Genomic DNA, 20,181 nt, shown 5'->3' with positions numbered 1-20,181 from the left:
TTTTGTACCAGTGGTACGGAAACGACAGAAGATGGGGTCGTAACATGCGAAGGCCTGTGATGAACAAGTGAGACAACTCATGGACGCGGGGATAATCCGCGAAATTCAATACCAAACATGGGTAGCAAACCCGGTCATGGTACCGAAAGCAAATGGTCAATGGCGAATGTGCATTGATTTTAAAGATCTTAACAAGGCATGCCCTAAAGATTGCTACCCTTTACCGGAAATAGACCTAAAAGTTGATGCGTTGGTTCCTTTCCGGTACAAATGTTTCTTAGATGCATACAAAGGGTACCACCAGATCTACATGGCGGCAGGCTTGGTTTTAAAAAGCGAGAGGCAAACAAAAGCGATGAGGTCTAAAACTGAAGAGCGAAGCGCAAAGCGCAAAAAGCGAAAGCTTTTCGTATATGAGGCGTAAGGTTTTTATAATTTTTTTAAATATATATCTTATGTTTTTAGCATCCCAACTCTAAATGTATTAATAAATAGATGTTATATATGATTCAATATATAAATTATCTACATGTACAACCTAAAAAACATGTTTTACAACATTTTGATGCATAAAAACGACATCTGTACGAAAGGCGCTCGCTTCGGGTTTGCCTCGGCTTCGCCTCAGGCCGCTTTTTGCCTAAAAATAGCGCCTCACTCTCGCCTTTTGAACATTGCTCGCCTTGAGTAGGCAAAAGCGATGAAGCTCTCGCCTTAGGTCGCCTCTCCCCTCAGGCGCGCTTTTTTAAACCAAGGCGGCAGGAGACCAAGACAAAATGGAGTTCCGAACAAACAACGGAACGTATTGTTACAAGATGATGCCATTTAGCCTAAAAAAACGCAGGGTCCACATACCAGCACCTGATGGACAAAGAATTCAAGAGGTAGATTAGAAGAAACTTAAAGGTCTACATGGATGATCTAGTGATAAAGAGTGACGTGGAGATATCCATGTTAAAAGACATTGAAGAAACTTTCAAGATACTGCGGAAGATAAGCATGAAGCTTAACCCAGGAAAATGTTCTTTCGGGATGGAAGAAGGGAAATTCCTGGGAGTCATCGTTACCAATGGAGGATTCAAAGCTAATCCCAAAAAGATAGAAGCGGTAACAATAATGCCTTCCCCAAAAACCATCAAACAGGTCCAAAACTGAACGGGCGATTGGTCGCGCTCAACAGATTCCTGTCAAGCCATGCAGACAGATATTTTCCATACGTTTCAACCCTGAGGAACTGTATCAAAAAATGGTTAGTCTATTTAAATGCTAACATGTTAAGATGTCGATGCAAATGAGTAGCAATATGTGTGTAAAGTTTATTCTAAATATCACTTGTGTTTGTACGTTGACAAGTTTAACCTAATATTCCTTGTGTAGATTAAATGGTTGTAGATTTATTATTTTAGTAGATCAGTTCGATAATTATTAAATAAAATATATCTATTATATACTTTAATCTAGCGATTATATAAATACTAGGCTCAATTAGGCTTGCTAGCCGACTTGAGCTCGAGATAGGAATTGTTTACTAAAGAAACTTGTTTTTAGGTTCTAACTCGTTTAAACTCATCTTAATTCAAGTTTTTTAACAAACTGATTTTGAGTAGCTCGTGAGCGTATTTGCTCAGTTGCACTCTTATAGTCCGTCCCATTAACCACTTGGGTATCGACCCAAAACCTAACTTTGAGTTTGATTTATGTCTTACTAGTTTTAACTACTTTGTATAAGTTTACACTGACATGGACTAAAACTGCAAGATGTCACTATTTTACAGGGATGTATACAGATGATACTAAACACACAAAATCTAATCCAACCAATGGCTAGAATTGACATGACTTCTTCTCCAACATGTTTTGTCCATCTTCCTGAAAACCCTAGGTTGTCAAGGCACTTATGTGACACCCGGTAAATTCCCAATCCCTTAAACCAAGTAATCAACCTAAATATTAGGTAATTTTGTTATGTACGCCCTGCGCGAGCGCGCCATGTTAGTCAGCGCGTGCATTTGTTATGTACGCCCTGCGCGAGCGCGCCATGTTAGTCAGCGCGTGCATTTGTTATGTGCGCCCTGCGCGAGCGCACCATGTTAAGAACCAGCGTGAGCATATGTTAGATGCGCCATGCGCGAATGTTTTGGCTTTATGTTTTCATGTAACTTAACGTTATGTTGTCTATGGGTTGACCATCCCGCATGATGCTAAGGCGGGTGCATCCTAAATCGTTTATGCGCGTGCGGAAGGGAACTAACCTCCCCGCATGGCGGGAACATTGAGAGCTAGTTTGTCTGAAGCTCCAAGATGGAATTGACTTCAACATGACTGATCACTATGTTGAAATACCAAGACCACCTGGAGAATCTGCAAATGAAACTCAATATCCCTAACTGCGAGAAGGTTACGCACCTACCCGCAGCAAAGAAATGTCCTTCACGCAGAAAGCTATGCGCACAAAGTGATGCGCACAGAACACTTAGTCTATTCTCCAGTCATAAGGAGATTACTCCCGCCCAAAAGGAAACAGTAGCGTGTTTCAGAGATTTTCCACTTTTTACTGAACACTGACAAAAGTACCTGAAAAAGCTCACTGTAACATGAAAAGTCAACTGTCAGCCACCCTATTCTCACCAACCCCAGACCTGCATGCCCTGTCCAAATCAAATCAAGATCTTTTGTCCACACCTCCACTTTTAAATAAACAATAAACAATAATAATTTCCATACTTCATCATCATTACACCTAGATATGAAAAGATTACAATCCCCTAAAGCAAGGGATTATGTTCCCTTGAGTTTGCCTATAAATATGTAACCTAAATTATCACTCAAAACACACTTCAAAGAACTGCAAACTTGCACTAATCATCTCCCGAGCATCCGTTATTTTCGATTCCGTTCCAGTTACTAGGTAAGCCAAGGTTATAAACTTGAGATCTACTTTCCAAACCTTATATTCTCCTATTTCTTGATCTTAATATATATACTCCTTGTTATTTAATCGTATTCTAGACCTTCGATTCCGAGGCCAACACCAAGAAAACCCGAATCTCGATTAATCCCTTAACAAAAACCACAGGTGAGTCTCACAGCCCCTATTTTCACTGTTTTCACTATTTTTAAACTGTTTTCGGGGCGAGGGACACGTACTTAAATAATGTTTTATCATGGTATACTTACAAGCTATGCAAGCGATTATGTGTTTAAGTTATGTTTCATGATGAGCAATGCAAACGGTTATCTAAGGTTTTCGATGTATGTGCGCTAGAACTCGAGTAAGTGATCACTTTACCATTGGAACTCTAAGGGTAGGGACTGCTGGTTTGATCCACCCACTCGTAGGGGTCGCACCTCTTTGCATGGACGAGTGCCTAGTATGGTCATGGGGCAGTACTATGGGTTTGAGCCCGCTCGTAGGGGTCGCACCTCTTTGCATGGACGAGCGCCTTGTTTTCCGGCACAACGTTCGCGCGTAACCCGCGGGACGGAATTATTGATTAGCTCGTAGTGGCAGCGCCACTTTGCATGGACGAGCACCTGTTCCTGAAACGTTCGCGCGTAACCCGCGGGACGGTATTACTTTAGCTCGTAGTGGCAGCGCCACTTTGCATAGACGAGCACAGTTCCCAGAAATGTTCGCGCGTAACCCGCGGAACGATTTTATCAGAATATGTTGATAGAACTATGTTTTACCAAGCATGTGTTTTAATGATGCTATCAGAACTATGTTTCAGAATGATTTGTATCAAGATTAGGATGCAATACGATTTATCAAGTTACTAAAACTTGTGAACTCACTCAGTTTATACTGATTCAAATGTTTTTACGTGTCTTTCAGGAGATAACTAGGTAGCGCATGGAGTCACACTTAGAGCACCTCACGCTGAACATCTAAACTAGCTTTTTGGAAGATTTTAGTTCTATCCCTTCGATGCGCGTGGTTGTTCCCGCCGCGCATGGGGATATGGCGTGGAAATCTTCAACAGTTTTTATACTTGGATGTTTTTATGTAATTTTTAATCAATGTAATGTATTTGTATTAAACTTTTCATGCGCAATGAAAATCTTTGAATGTTTGCAATGGCCCGTGCTTAATTATCAATCCCCACTCGTGCGCGCCCGGCTGTTTCCGCCGCTCAGGGCCGGGTGTGACAGATTGGTATCAGAGCACTGGTTATAGCGAACTAGGAAAAGAAGTTTTAACCTAGACTATAACCGTTGGGGAATCGCATGAAATATATTTTTTCAAAGAAAATATTTTCAAAAGAAACTATACACACACTTAGGAACACGGGTCACACAGTGTAGTAATAATGATAACATAATGTGCTCAGAGTACATGCGCTAAGCCTGATATATTTTCACTCTTTTAAAGCGAGAATGCCTCCAACTAAAGCCAAAGGAATTACCATGACACCCGAGGAACTCGCGGAAATAATCGCGCAAGCAATCGCAACACATGAGGCCAGCAAGGCCGAATCAAGTCAGGGTCGTCAGAATGAGACCCCAGAACCCGAATCAGGAGCCTTGGACAAAGGATGCTCCTATAAGACATTCATGGCCTGTAAGCCTTGGCCATTCAAGGGAACCGAAGGGGCCATTGGGCTCTACAACTGGATTGACAAGATGGAGACAGTTCTCTCCATTAGCGGATGTAGTGAGAACCAGAAGGTCCTTTACGCGACCTGCATGTTCCAAGAGGCAGCTTCGTCTTGGTGGAAGCTTCAAACGAAAACATTGGGGCGAGAAGTTGCTCTCCACAAGACCTGGGAGGATCTGAAGGAGATGATGATGAGAAAGTTCTGCTCTCGCGCAGAAATCCAGAGTCTACAACAGGAATTCTGGAACCACACCATGGTAGGAACGGATATCGACGCCTACAACAACCGGTTCAACGAACTTTGCCAGTTGGTGCCAGACATGGCAAACACGGAGGAAAAGAAGATCGAGAGGTATATTTTTGGGTTACCTCCTGTTGTTAGGGTTCCGCTCAACGCCGCAGCGCCTCCAACCTTTGATGAGGCGGTAGCGCGGGCCATCACCCTTACAAGGGATACGGTCCGTGCGGGTATGTTGACTACGCGCGGAATCGAGCAGCGAACCTCTGATCCCAAGAGGAAATGGAACTCTCACCACCGAGGGTCCGACTCCAAGCAGCCACCGTTTAAGAAGCAGGAAAGCGCAAGGGTTTACGCGATTCAGGCCGCGGAGCCACCACGAAAAGGATACAGCGGGCCTCGCCCATGGTGCAGCAAATGCAAGTATCACCACGAGGGTGAATGCGCAAGAATCGAATGTGCCAAATGTGGCAGACCAGGGCACAAGACGATGAATTGCCGTGTCAGAGAAGCTGGAGCAAGCGACAACTGCTACGCATGCGGGAAGCCAGGGCATTTTAGTCGGGATTGCCCGCAAAAGGGGAACCAAGCTCGCGGGAGAGCTTTTGTGATCGGCGCAGGCGAAGCTAAAGAAGAGCCGAATGTGGTAACCGGTACGTTTTTGCTTAACGGACATTTTGCATCCGTCTTATTTGATACTGGCGCTGACCTAAGTTTTGTATCCGCTGAGTTTAAAGACTCCCTAGGCCTAGCAACCAGTAGGCTAGACACGCCTTATACTATAGAACTAGCCAATGGTAGGCAGTTATGCGCGAACGAAAGAACTGATCAATGTGTAATAGTCATGGGAGGTCACGGGTTCAATATTAATTTGTTGCCAATAGACTTGGGAAGTTTTGACATGGTGGTAGGTATGGATTGGTTAGTCGAGAACCACGCGGAAGTCATTTGCCATGAGAAGCAGGTTCGGATCCCACTGTTGAACGGAGAAACCTTGGTAATTCAAGGGGAAAGAAGGGGAGTTGCGACGAAACTGATTTCGTGCCTAAAGGCGCGAAAGTGCCTAAGGAAAGGGTGCTACGCCTTCCTGGCGCATGTCGTAGAGAAGAAAGGAGATGAGCGAAGAATTGAAGACTTACCAGTAGTGCGCGAATTTCCAGAAGTTTTTCCTGAAGATTTGCCCGGATTACCGCCGCCGCGACAAGTCGAGTTTCGTATTGATTTAGTCCCAGGAGCTGCGCCAGTAGCTCGAGCGCCTTATCGATTAGCTCCATCTGAGATGCAAGAGCTATCCAATCAGTTACAGGAACTATTGGATAAGGGTTTCATACGCCCAAGCTTTTCACCTTGGGGAGCTCCAGTACTGTTTGTTAAGAAGAAGGATGGTTCGTTCAGAATGTGTATTGACTACAGGGAGCTGAACAAGCTGACAGTCAAGAATCGGTACCCCTTACCGAGGATTGACGACTTATTTGACCAGTTGCAGGGATCCAGTTATTATTCGAAGATAGATCTACGGTCAGGATACCACCAACTTAGGGTCCATGAGGAAACTGTGCCGAAAACAGCCTTCCGAACTAGATACGGCCATTATGAGTTCTTAGTGATGCCTTTCGGGCTAACTAATGCGCCGGCTGTGTTCATGGATCTGATGAACCGCGTGTGCAAACCATACTTGGACAAGTTTGTGATTGTGTTTATAGATGATATTCTGATTTACTCACGGACCGAGGCCGAGCATGAGCAACACCTGAGATTGATTTTGGAATTGTTGAGGAAAGAAAAGTTGTATGCGAAGTTTTCCAAGTGCGAGTTTTGGCTTAGAGAAGTTCACTTTCTCGGTCACGTTGTAAACAAGAAAGGAATACACGTTGATCCTTCCAAAGTCAAGGCCATCGAAAACTGGGAAGCGCCAAAAACCCCAACTGAGGTGAGGCAATTCCTAGGACTAGCTGGCTACTATCGACGCTTCATTGAGAACTTCTCCAAAATAGCTCTACCTCTGACCGCGCTAACCCAGAAAGACAAGAAGTTTGTTTGGGGCGAAAATCAGGAAACAGCATTTCAAATGTTGAAACAGAAGTTATGTAGTGCGCCAATTTTGTCTTTGCCCGAGGGGATGGATGACATTGTTGTTTACTGCGACGCTTCACATCAGGGACTTGGATGTGTCCTTATGCAGCGAGACAAAGTCATAGCGTATGCCTCACGCCAACTCAAGACCAATGAAAAGAACTACACAACGCATGATTTAGAACTTGGAGCGGTTGTCTTCGCGCTAAAGATTTGGCGCCATTACCTCTATGGTACAAAGTGTATAATCTTTACGGATCACAAGAGCCTTCAACATATATTTGATCAAAAGGATTTAAACATGAGGCAACGGAGATGGGTGGAGTTGTTGAATGATTATGATTGTGAAATTAAGTACCACCCTGGAAAGGCGAATGTGGTAGCAGACGCGCTAAGTAGGAAGGAGCGAATAAAAACGCTACGAGTCAAGGCTCTAAGGTTGACCATTCACGCAGATCTCTCTACTCGCATCCGAGACGCTCAGCAAGAAGCCTTGAAATCAGAGTTTGTTAAAAACGAATGCCTTGGGGGTATGGTTAAGAGTTTGGAACTTAAAGAGAACGGCAATCTATATTTCGCTAACCGCATATGGGTCCCTCTCAAGGGAGGATTGCGCGAGCAGGTATTGAACGAAGCTCACAAAACGCAGTATTCCGTACATCCTGGCGCAGACAAGATGTACCAAGATGTTAAAACGCTGTATTGGTGGCCCAATCTTAAAGGCGCCATCGCGACATATGTCAGTAAGTGCCTGACGTGTTCGAAGGTGAAGGCTGAATACCAGAAACCATCAGGGTTGCTTCAGCAGCCAGAAATTCCCATGTGGAAGTGGGAACAAATCTCTATGGACTTCATCACCAAACTGCCAAGGACACCTGGGGGTTATGACACAATATGGGTTATTGTGGATCGGCTAACTAAGTCAGCGCACTTCCTGCCGATCAAGGAAACCGATAAGATGGAAAAGTTAGCCCGACTGTATATTCGAGAAGTAGTTTCAAAACATGGAGTCCCAGTGTCCATCATTTCTGATAGAGATAGTCGGTTCACATCAAGGTTTTGGAGATCGTTACAAGGGGCTTTAGGTACTCGTCTTGACATGAGTACGGCATATCATCCTCAAACGGATGGGCAAAGCGAGCGAACAATCCAGACATTGGAAGATATGCTACGCGCGTGCGCAATCGATTTCGAAGGTAGCTGGGATACTCATCTCCCATTGGTTGAATTTTCTTACAACAACAGCTATCACACAAGCATTAAGGCTGCGCCGTTCGAAGCTTTGTATGGGCGCAAGTGTAGATCCCCACTGTGCTGGGCTGAAGTAGGTGACAAGCAAATGACTGGTCCAGAATTGATCCAAGAAACAACAGACAAGATTTTTCAGATAAGGGATCGCCTTAAGACAGCGCGCGACAGACAGAAGAGCTACGCAGATGTGCGAAGGAAACCATTGGAATTTCAAGTAGGGGATAAAGTACTTTTGAAAGTCTCCCCATGGAAAGGAGTCCCCCGTTTCGGCAAGCGAGGAAAGTTGAATCCGCGCTTCATTGGACCATTCGAGATCCTGGAAAGGATCGGTCCGGTTGCTTATAAACTCCGTTTACCCGCCGAACTCAGTGGAGTTCATGATACGTTTCATGTGTCCAACCTCAAAAAGTGCTTATCTGACGAAACGTTGATTTTGCCGTTGGAAGAGATTCACATCGACAAACAGCTGCACTTCGTAGAAGAACCTATAGCAGTAACCGATTGGAAAGAACAAAAGTTACGCAGAAGCAAAATCAAGTTAGTAAAGGTTCAATGGAACTCGAGGCGTGGGCCTGAATTCACTTGGGAAAGAGAAGACCAAATACGCAAGAAATACCCACACCTCTTTCAGAGCATGGCTTCTGCCAGCAACGTCTCCTAAATTTCGGGACGAAATTCGTTTAACGAGGGGAGAATGTGACACCCGGTAAATTCCCAATCCCTTAAACCAAGTAATCAACCTAAATATTAGGTAATTTTGTTATGTACGCCCTGCGCGAGCGCGCCATGTTAGTCAGCGCGTGCATTTGTTATGTACGCCCTGCGCGAGCGCGCCATGTTAGTCAGCGCGTGCATTTGTTATGTGCGCCTTGCGCGAGCGCACCATGTTAAGAACCAGCGTGAGCATATGTTAGATGCGCCATGCGTGAATGTTTTGGCTTTATGTTTTCATGTAACTTAACGTTATGTTGTCTATGGGTTGACCATCCCGCATGATGCTAAGGCGGGTGCATCCTAAATCGTTTATGCGCGTGCGGAAGGGAACTAACCTCCCCGCATGGCGGGAACATTGAGAGCTAGTTTGTCTGAAGCTCCAAGATGGAATTGACTTCAACATGACTGATCACTATGTTGAAATACCAAGACCACCTGGAGAATCTGCAAATGAAACTCAATATCCCTAACTGCGAGAAGGTTACGCACCTACCCGCAGCAAAGAAATGTCCTTCACGCAGAAAGCTATGCGCACAAAGTGATGCGCACAGAACACTTAGTCTATTCTCCAGTCATAAGGAGATTACTCCCGCCCAAAAGGAAACAGTAGCGTGTTTCAGAGATTTTCCACTTTTTACTGAACACTGACAAAAGTACCTGAAAAAGCTCACTGTAACATGAAAAGTCAACTGTCAGCCACCCTATTCTCACCAACCCCAGACCTGCATGCCCTGTCCAAATCAAATCAAGATCTTTTGTCCACACCTCCACTCTTAAATAAACAATAAACAATAATAATTTCCATACTTCATCATCATTACACCTAGATATGAAAAGATTACAATCCCCTAAAGCAAGGGATTATGTTCCCTTGAGTTTGCCTATAAATATGTAACCTAAATTATCACTCAAAACACACTTCAAAGAACTGCAAACTTGCACTAATCATCTCCCGAGCATCCGTTATTTTCGATTCCGTTCCAGTTACTAGGTAAGCCAAGGTTATAAACTTGAGATCTACTTTCCAAACCTTATATTCTCCTATTTCTTGATCTTAATATATATACTCCTTGTTATTTAATCGTATTCTAGACCTTCGATTCCGAGGCCAACACCAAGAAAACCCGAATCTCGATTAATCCCTTAACAAAAACCACAGGTGAGTCTCACAGCCCCTATTTTCACTGTTTTCACTATTTTTAAACTGTTTTCGGGGCGAGGGACACGTACTTAAATAATGTTTTATCATGGTATACTTACAAGCTATGCAAGCGATTATGTGTTTAAGTTATGTTTCATGATGAGCAATGCAAACGGTTATCTAAGGTTTTCGATGTATGTGCGCTAGAACTCGAGTAAGTGATCACTTTACCATTGGAACTCTAAGGGTAGGGACTGCTGGTTTGATCCACCCACTCGTAGGGGTCGCACCTCTTTGCATGGACGAGTGCCTAGTATGGTCATGGGGCAGTACTATGGGTTTGAGCCCGCTCGTAGGGGTCGCACCTCTTTGCATGGACGAGCGCCTTGTTTTCCGGCACAACGTTCGCGCGTAACCCGCGGGACGGAATTATTGATTAGCTCGTAGTGGCAGCGCCACTTTGCATGGACGAGCACCTGTTCCTGAAACGTTCGCGCGTAACCCGCGGGACGGTATTACTTTAGCTCGTAGTGGCAGCGCCACTTTGCATAGACGAGCACAGTTCCCAGAAATGTTCGCGCGTAACCCGCGGAACGATTTTATCAGAATATGTTGATAGAACTATGTTTTACCAAGCATGTGTTTTAATGATGCTATCAGAACTATGTTTCAGAATGATTTGTATCAAGATTAGGATGCAATACGATTTATCAAGTTACTAAAACTTGTGAACTCACTCAGTTTATACTGATTCAAATGTTTTTACGTGTCTTTCAGGAGATAACTAGGTAGCGCATGGAGTCACACTTAGAGCACCTCACGCTGAACATCTAAACTAGCTTTTTGGAAGATTTTAGTTCTATCCCTTCGATGCGCGTGGTTGTTCCCGCCGCGCATGGGGATATGGCGTGGAAATCTTCAACAGTTTTTATACTTGGATGTTTTTATGTAATTTTTAATCAATGTAATGTATTTGTATTAAACTTTTCATGCACAATGAAAATCTTTGAATGTTTGCAATGGCCCGTGCTTAATTATCAATCCCCACTCGTGCGCGCCCGGCTGTTTCCGCCGCTCAGGGCCGGGTGTGACAACTTAACACTTAGATGTCTTTTGTTTTAGCTTTTATGAATAAAAAAATGGATCTTGATCGTTATTAATCTGGTAATCTTGTTGTTATTAGCAAAACCCTAGTGTTATTATGTTGATAATATGGAATATTTAGGGTTTGCTTTCTTAGGTGATCATATAAGTAGGGGTAGGGGCGTGAATTTCTGACAAGACACAAATTTCGTGGGTTTGGGTTTGGTATAAATGAGTGAGTTCAGGTTAGTTTTGGGTTGAACCTGCGAACCCGTTTAGCTACACGGGTCGGGTTTGGGTCAACCTTCATGGGTTAATATGTTTAACCTATTTTTATTTTTATATTAGTAAAATGTGTTTGATACCCGTAGGGGACGTGAACTTCTGACATGACATGAAATTCGCGGGTTCGGGTTCGGGCCAAACCCGCAAACCCAAACCTGTTTAGCTAAACGAGTCAAGTTCGTTGACCGTTTAACCCTTTATTATTATTTTTATTTCATTGAAATGTGTTTTATGTAAAAAATTAAATTGGTTGGCTCTTATGCCAAAATTTTAGAATTAAAAAGGAAATTTGCATAAGATTAAATAATTTACATTATTTTTTTTCTATTAATTTGTATTTTTTGTTGTAAAAATGTAAAATTAAGGTAATAATATGTTAAAAAAATCGGGTCAAATTGGTCTTGTTCGGACTTTGGGTTCACGCGTCTAACACGATTTTCGGGTTCAGGTTAAACCCGCCAAAACGACCTGCTTAACACCCCTCCTACATATAAGTGGGTTCACGGGTCAAGTTGCTTAACACCCCTTTTTGGCATATTTTTGGTAATTAATGTTTATTTAATCATTTTTAATTCATAATAATCATAATAAAAGATAAATAAAATATATTTTATAAAACCCGACAATGTTACAAGTGTTTTTCCACATCTTTATTAAAAACCCTATGTATGTGTGTGTGTGTGTGACCCAAGCTCACCAGGCTTTATTATATATTTATCTACGATATTTATGATATTTATCTACGACTATACCCTACTACTTGACCCAAGCTCACCAGGCTCAAACCCATCAACCTCATGTCCCTCAAGCTCCTCCCATCAATCAAGGTCAACCTTAATTACCCAACACTACCAAACCCCACAACCGCAAGCTCAAGTTTACCGGACATATTTCCACCAAGCAACTTCCTTGCAAACTGTTCAACTTCAAGTCATTCAAGCTAACCCAAGTCAATATACCTCGACTACTCCAACTCCTATGTATGCAACTCCTCATGGTGCTTCAAGTCACGTCAATTAAACTACTCAAGGACCTCGAAGACTTTTGCTAATTTCCTTATCTTATCTTAATCTATTTTGTCTTTTTCCTAATTATGAAATGTAACGCCTCTTTATGGCATTGGATTATTTTAGTTTGAACTATTTATCCTTCATGTATCGTACCTTATGAATAAAGTTTCTTTAGCTTAAATGGATTGTTTATTAAAGCCTACATTTATTCTTATTTCCTTACCTTTATCCATCATAACCCATTTTATAGACCTCAACTATTAATAAGAAGCATATTTTCAACTTTAGATACTTATATTCACGTTTAAAAGATGTCTTAAAAATTTCTTTGTCTTATTAAAATCCACTGCAACTTTTGAAATTGCTTTTGGTAATTTTCTAGTGTTATAATTAAAAACTCCTTGAAACTTTTGTTTCTTCAAAATCATGTGTTTTCAAACGGTTGTAAATCCACACGGTTAAACGAATCATGTGGACCATCCGACGATAACAATAGTTATGGTCCGAAACATAATTATCAAAGTCATCGTATGGAAATCATGATGCGGGAAAAAATTGCGTGTCATAATATAAAGTCGAAAGTGGTTGGGATAACAATACAAACGTAAAGATGATAAGGACATGGTGGATACGCCGCTGGTACATCCTATATATAAGTGTCCTTATCTTATTTTGTTTGGAGCGTTGTTTCAACTATTCAAGGTTCTGTATTATGATTCGTTTTAAGTTATAATTTAAAATTTTCTTTTCCTCAAATTTAATAGTGTTTTTATAGTATTCCTTAATTTTGGGATGATATTCCCAAAATTAGGGGAGACTGTAACAACTCAGACTTTTAAATTATTATCTAACCCGACATGCTCTTGCGTTCGGGTCATCTTATTAAATAAGATACCGCATTTATCGAGTAGATTAATTAATATTATATTAATCTTAATTATATATATATATATATAATTATCATCAATTAACGTTCTTATAAACATCGTTTCAGGTAATTATTGCCATAGTTGTGATCGTTTTAGTCCTAATTTGATTACCCCTATGGTTAATCGGCCAAACATTGTACGTTTTGGCCGATTAACGATTAGGGTTCGTTTTTGAAATTTATAAATAATTATTAAAATTTGTTAAAGGTTTTCTATTTTAAATATTTAAAAAAAGGGTTTTTAATTTAATATATATAATAAAATTTGTTGTAATTAACATAGATACAAGATCAAGTATTTTATAAAAAGATGATATTTTTATATAAATACTATTATTATTTATTAGTTATTATCTACAATATCAATTTAAAGGAAACCTTTATTAATAATAATAATAATATATAAATACATTTAACGTATTTTTTATTGAAATCTATTTATATAAACTATAAAGTTTTATACATATTTATTTAAGTATTTTATATAACTAAATCATAATATTTATGTTAAAACTTTGATAATGGTAATGAGCCAAAAGAATAAAATGAATAATAAATTAAGGTAATAAATAACTTTAGCAAGAACACACCGATTATCAAATCCCGAATCCTCTATCTAGTTTTAGCTTCCTATTCAATCAATATTTATTTTCCCGCAATTATTGTTACTTAGGACTTCTTACCTAATTATTATCTCTTGCTTAAGCATCGAGGTTAGTACCACATTCCCCTTTTTATACTCATTTTATACTGTTTTGGGGACATATGTGTTTTATAATTATTTCTTCATTATATATACTCAAACTGCAACTATTGTCACTTGTGTCTAACGATTTGTACCTTACTTGTTATATACTTACTTGCTTTACGTGAACTGCATTCGGAGAGATCCAACATAATCTCAGAATAGTATGATCATACGACAGTCGTTATAGCTTTGTGCTTTTCGACAACTAATTTATTTACTCATTGGTTGAATTGCTTAGCTCATTTGACTTTGTTGCGCATTTATTATCTATTATATATATACATCAAAACTGGTGTGATACTCACTCAACCTTGTGTTGAAAAAACTATTTTATTTTCAACGTATATGTAGGTTATCGTATGATATAAAGTAGTTGAAGTTAGAAGATTACTTAAGGACTTATGCTAGAAGAAATTTAATAAGACAAGTAATTTGATGGTCTTATTTGTTTGATGCTTTATTTGTTTTTGGGATATCGTGATAAATATTTTTCTATTTGAAGTTATTAAATAGATATTGAAACTTATAATGTTGCATGATAGTAACCTTGAGAGCTGTGACAATCAGTTCGCGCCCCAACATTTCCGTTGTAGGTTGAGTTGTGACACGGAGGTTGGTGGTTGTGCTTTGTGGTCCGGCGAGAGAGTGGAGAAGACGACCTAATTTAGTAATGTGTATGAAGATGTTGTTGGGTCATTATAAAATCATATTATGCAATATGATACACGTATATATGGCATCACTCATTTTTGTCATCGATGATACACGACATGGGTTTTTCACATAATGCCAACGTTTTTTAGAACCCCGAAACACCTCTCAATATCCTTTCGCGCGGACTCTTGCTTCTTCTTAAAGTATTATCTTTTTTCTTCGATCGCGTCTTGAAATGTTTTGACGATTATCGAGTACTCCAGATATATCCCATCTCCCAACTAGTATCTGTGACGATAGTAGGTATCGTTGGTATAAAACAGTAAGACCGGTATGCTACGACTCATGTAATACTCTATCACGAGCGATGCGTTAAGTACGTTTATGTCGTTGTTGGACCCGACAGAGCCGAAGTAGGCCAACCAAATCCAAAGGTCGTGTGAACAAATGGCTTGAATACTAACCATTGGTACTCCATGGTCACAATGAATGTATTGACCTCGTCATACGGTTGGACAATTGGTCCACTCCCAATGCATGCAATATATACTCCCGATCACGCCCGGAAAAGAATGTTTGCTTTCGTGTACATCAGTTATGTGAGTTAGGTCACTTGAAGTTGGAATCCTTAGATAACTATCAACGTATAATTGTATTATTCCTATGTAAATAAGTTATTAAAAAATATTTAAATTAAACAATAATTAATAAAAGAAATTTAACACAATAAATTTAAACAATTTAAATTTTACCGATTCAAAAATTCTCCAACGAGTCCCGCGTCGTTTTCTAAGCCGTCTTTAATTACTTGTCGCCGATGTCGGTCGTGTTGCCGTATGCGAGGATGCGTAGAGTCGAAGTACACTTTTGGATGGTGGTGAATCCTAAATATCCTCTTGCGTCGGGTTTTTGTTGAAAATACGTATACTCCCGCTCCAAATCTCCCGCGATGCGCAAAAATAAACGCCTAGACATCTTAAAACGAAGTTGAAACGTAACATCGACGAATCTAGGTCTGTCGTCGAATTAGTCCTTCATCAAACGATCATTCGCATCAAGACGATCCCGAAGGATATATGATCGCCTACGTTGCGACGAAGATGTAACATCCCCAAAATTTCGGTCCAAATTTGATAATTTAATAAAAATAAAGAACCAAAAATATTTTCAAGATAAATAATATTAAAATAAGATAAGGAAAGAAAATCATTCCATGTTAAGAAAACAAGGAAATAAAAAGATTTCCTAAGGCAAGTCATCCCATGTGATGAAAATAAAGAAAAGAGAATCAATCCCACATGGAAGGATGGAAGAAAGTGGAAGCCTTCCACATAGGTATATATAAGGAAGATAAAACACATCCCACATGGAAAATGAAATAGATTTGGAAGCTCTTTATAAGAGATGGAGTTTCCATAGTAATATTCTTTTATGCCAAGTATGCATCTAGTGGTCCTAGCTGAGGGTGCGGCGCACCCGACGCGCACGGGTGAGGGCGAGGACAATGGCGATGGGCGATTGGCGCAATGTGGCACTTTGATGGCGTACTCCGCACGCTTGCATCGCCACTTGAGAGCCTCCTTATTGTTTTTGGAAAGTGAAAATAAGACCAAGACGTAACAAGCTACCATAGGAAAGGGAACAAAAATGAAATATTGTATCAACGAACCCATCACGATACACGATAAGTCCATGAATAAGGCCATCGCGATATGCGATGGCCCGTTATGACTCAACCGACACGTGTCGCATCCGGGTGACACGTGGCAGACGCTAGGGCTGAGTCATTATGCCACGTATGACTCTCCAGCCATTGCGATATGCGACAACTTAAGGAAAGGGTCCATCGCTTATCGTGAGGGGACCCAGTTTTAGTTATAAATAGAGGGGTTCATGACATTCACCCCCACACATCAAAACCTCTCTCTATAAAGTACTTTTTCTCTCTACATCGTTTTGCGTGCCAATCTCGTAGTACGTGCCAAGCTCCGAAGTTATGACGTTTTAAGCCCCGTACGCGATATATAGTAGAAGTGTTGCTCGATAAGTTTTAAATATCTAACTCCGAATACCCGTGTGAGATATGGGTTCTGTCTAAAGATATTATTTTATTATTATAAATGACTTAGACCATAGTCAGGGGTATAGCCCGAACCTTGATTACAATTAAGCATAATATAACTTTTCTTAAGCAAAGGTTATAGTCAAAATGTTGTTTCTTCTTGATTAAGAAACGTAAGCATGTACATACAACGGGTATAGTCAAAATAGTATTTCTTTATGATAAAGAAATATAAATCTCATATAAATGGGTATAGTTAAATTAATGTTTCTTCTTGAAGAAGAAAGTCAGTATAGATGTTTCTTCCTAAAGAAGAAACGTAGCATATAATTGGTAAATAAAGAAAGGGACTAAAGGTCCAAATATTTTATATAACCAAATGATTTTTATCAAAGTTAAAGTTATACATAACATACTAAAGGTCTGAGGCTAGATCAATTATCTAGTTATTTATACAAAGGTTATTCTCGTACTATAGGTCCGAGGTAACTAATCAAGAAGCAGAAATCAGAAAACAGAAATCAATATCAGAAACTGATCATAAACAGAAAAGGTGAATGCGCCCTAAACTTTTACAAATTCTTTTAGAGTCAGAATGTTTGCATAGGATCTACGAATCCTAAAAACCTTGTGTTACAATAATAAGAAACAGACACTCTGATTAAAAATATACATGTGTCTGGATCCATTCATACATGGTGACTTGGAGTTCCCCAAGGCCATGCATGTCATCAAATATGCCTCTGGAAGTCTACGGGACTGTTCAGAGAAATGATATTGTGTATATGTTTTAATTGTACATGTACTTAGGGTAATTTTATCCCAATTGAGTTGGGTGCCTAATGATTAGTCACAAATGTATTATTGTTAATTACATAAAAGGCATTGAAAAGATTTTACAACAGTTTCAGAGTCATTCACCAGCTATGTGCTGACGTATTTTCTAACCCATTTTACAGGAAATTAGAAAGGTTAGAACAGACAAGCAAGACATGATAGAAAATTGGAGACATAGTCATGAGATGTTATCTGGTGGCTCAGATATTTTATTTAAAATACTATAAAGAATTTTGTTTTCTAAAAGACAGGTATTTAAATTATCAAGTAGGTATCTAAACCCGAGTTTTTCTTCACATTTAATGATTTTTGGTGTTACTATAATACTTTTACAGAATTATCCTATATAAATTTAAAGAGTTGAATTATTTAATGTGTATAATATAATACGGATATAATCTAGTTCCAACTCAGGAACAACGAATCTTTTCTACAATTAAATGTTCCAATTATTTGAAAATCCAAGATGATAATAATAATAATAATAAAGAAGGGGGGAAAATTTGGAATAAGGTATACAGCTAGATCCAAAATACTAGAACCCAAAAAACACCTCAATTCAAGTGACATGAGCCCAAGAAACTTTATATTAAAATTCATGTTTACAATATTATCAACCCGATATATTCTGACAAGAAGGTGCCAAATATAATTTTAGAGGCCTTTTAGGAATAGGGATTAAATTATACACCAATTCATATCTTTGTCTACCCCATGGAAATAAAAAATTGACAAATCCACCTAAATCATTCTCACATTAAATAATATATAAGAAATAAGAAATGTAATTAGAGTATATATAATTTATTCATTCCTTTAATTATTATTTTCCACTTGTTAAAACACTAACTCAGCGAATAGTGATAAGACCAATTAAACGCTTTCATATGTAAACATTTTTTATTTTATTTTGTCAATTCTCCCAAGTCCCAACATTGTTAAATTTCTCATTTTAAAATCATAATAATCTGTTGATTCACGCCAGGGCTTATGGATGGCCGCGCGGTGCAGATCTGCGGCGGCGCACATGTATGGCGCCTTGATGGCGGAGACAGCCCCGACAGAGCTGAATAGAAGAAGGAGGCGGAGTCTATCTGGCCAGCACTGTTCTGATGAGATTTGTACAAGACATCCCTGGATGACAAGACAATTGAAGCTGGCCAGCACCATCCTTTTTTTTTTGTAAGGTAGTAGATCTAAAAGCTCATTTTTTGCATTATGAACTCGTATATGAAGATTTCTGCGCCGAATCTTGGCTGTATTGCCGGAAAAAATGCAAATCTTGCACCGTGAGAATTTTTGGCCGCCGAAATAAAGTAGATCTGGTCGTCACGGTCAGATCTAATTAAAACCGTCACAGATCCGGAACATTATTGTCCGAATCTGGTAGCTTTTTCTGAAAAATTATCAGATCTGAAAAGGTTTTCAGATTTATTTCACCCTCTCGTTCTTCCAAAAAGCAGATCTAGAAGTCAAAAAAGGAGAGTCGAAGATGCGGCTCGTTTTCGATGTGGTCCCACGGATAGATCTGATGACCGAGACGAAAATCAAGACGTGGTTCGTTGTCGGTCCCACGGATGGTGCCAATGAAGAAACATGAAATGAATCTGACCTGATCCATGACGATTTTCCCCTGTCTTCGAGATGAACGAACCACGACTCGATCTTCTTCTCCGGTAGCTTGAGATCTAACCAAATCTCGGATCGTCTTCTCCGCTCAGATCTGCAATGGCTTTTGGGGGTGTGGAGGTGACTGCTAAGAAATCTCGAGGATCTCTTGTTTACAGACACAAAAATGGTTATGGTGGTGGTTCTTATTGAGAACAACAACCAACCCTTAATAAGAAGGTGAAGACCTCCTTATATAGGGAGTCTCATGGCCACCATCATGGTACCCTAATGGGCCTAGCCCAGTTAGGGTTACCTCCACAAAACCCCCTCAGCCCAATAATATTGTATTAGTTCATATAATAAAATAAGCCAAACATAATAAATTAAGGTCATAAGCCGGGTTTAGTACCATACCCCTACAATTAAGACAAATTCCAAGTAAGTAGGTAAACCAACTACACCAAGTTTTGAGCCAATACATAATAAATCTTTCATATTTTAAACTGTAAGAACAATATGAAAAGTTATGTCGTAAATATATCATTGTGAGAGGCGGATTGTTGTGGAAGATGGATGAATATAAAAAAGGAGCAGAGAGATGAACTACATGTGCCAGTGACCTACTACCTGTGCTTCACATGATTAGTCCATTAAAAAAGAGTATCAGCAAAAAGTTAAACAGAAACAAGGTAAATACAAAAAAGTAGTAACTTATAATAATAATAATAATAATCTAACCAAAAGAATTTGTAGTTATTAATTCCCAGTAGTGTTAAAAGGCAATGGTCCTGTTCCCAGAATCCCTCTCACCTTCCCCAAGACTCAACAAAACCTAACTCATTCATTCTCTCACTATAATTTATAAACAAAACCAGACAAAGATTTGCAGTTAAATATTCATATTCTCAAGAATACCCTTTTCTTAATATTCAAGATTTCATAAATTTGA

General features: G+C 39.7%; 1 protein-coding gene across 1 annotated transcript in view; it reads left to right on the top strand.

The window, feature by feature from the left end:
• The window catches only part of LOC143620583 (uncharacterized), a 185,491-nt gene that overhangs the window by 107,690 nt on the left and 57,620 nt on the right, over positions 1 to 20,181 (top strand). The gene's annotated exons all lie outside the window — the stretch shown is intronic.

The sequence above is a fragment of the Bidens hawaiensis genome, unplaced genomic scaffold (assembly GCF_021521415.1).
Source record: "Bidens hawaiensis isolate Kalapana, Puna unplaced genomic scaffold, B.hawaiensis_p1.1 tig00002617_1, whole genome shotgun sequence".
NCBI lineage: Eukaryota > Viridiplantae > Streptophyta > Magnoliopsida > Asterales > Asteraceae > Bidens > Bidens hawaiensis.
The sequence above is the reverse complement of the archived record's forward strand: the minus strand, read 5'-3'. Positions and strand labels throughout refer to the sequence as shown.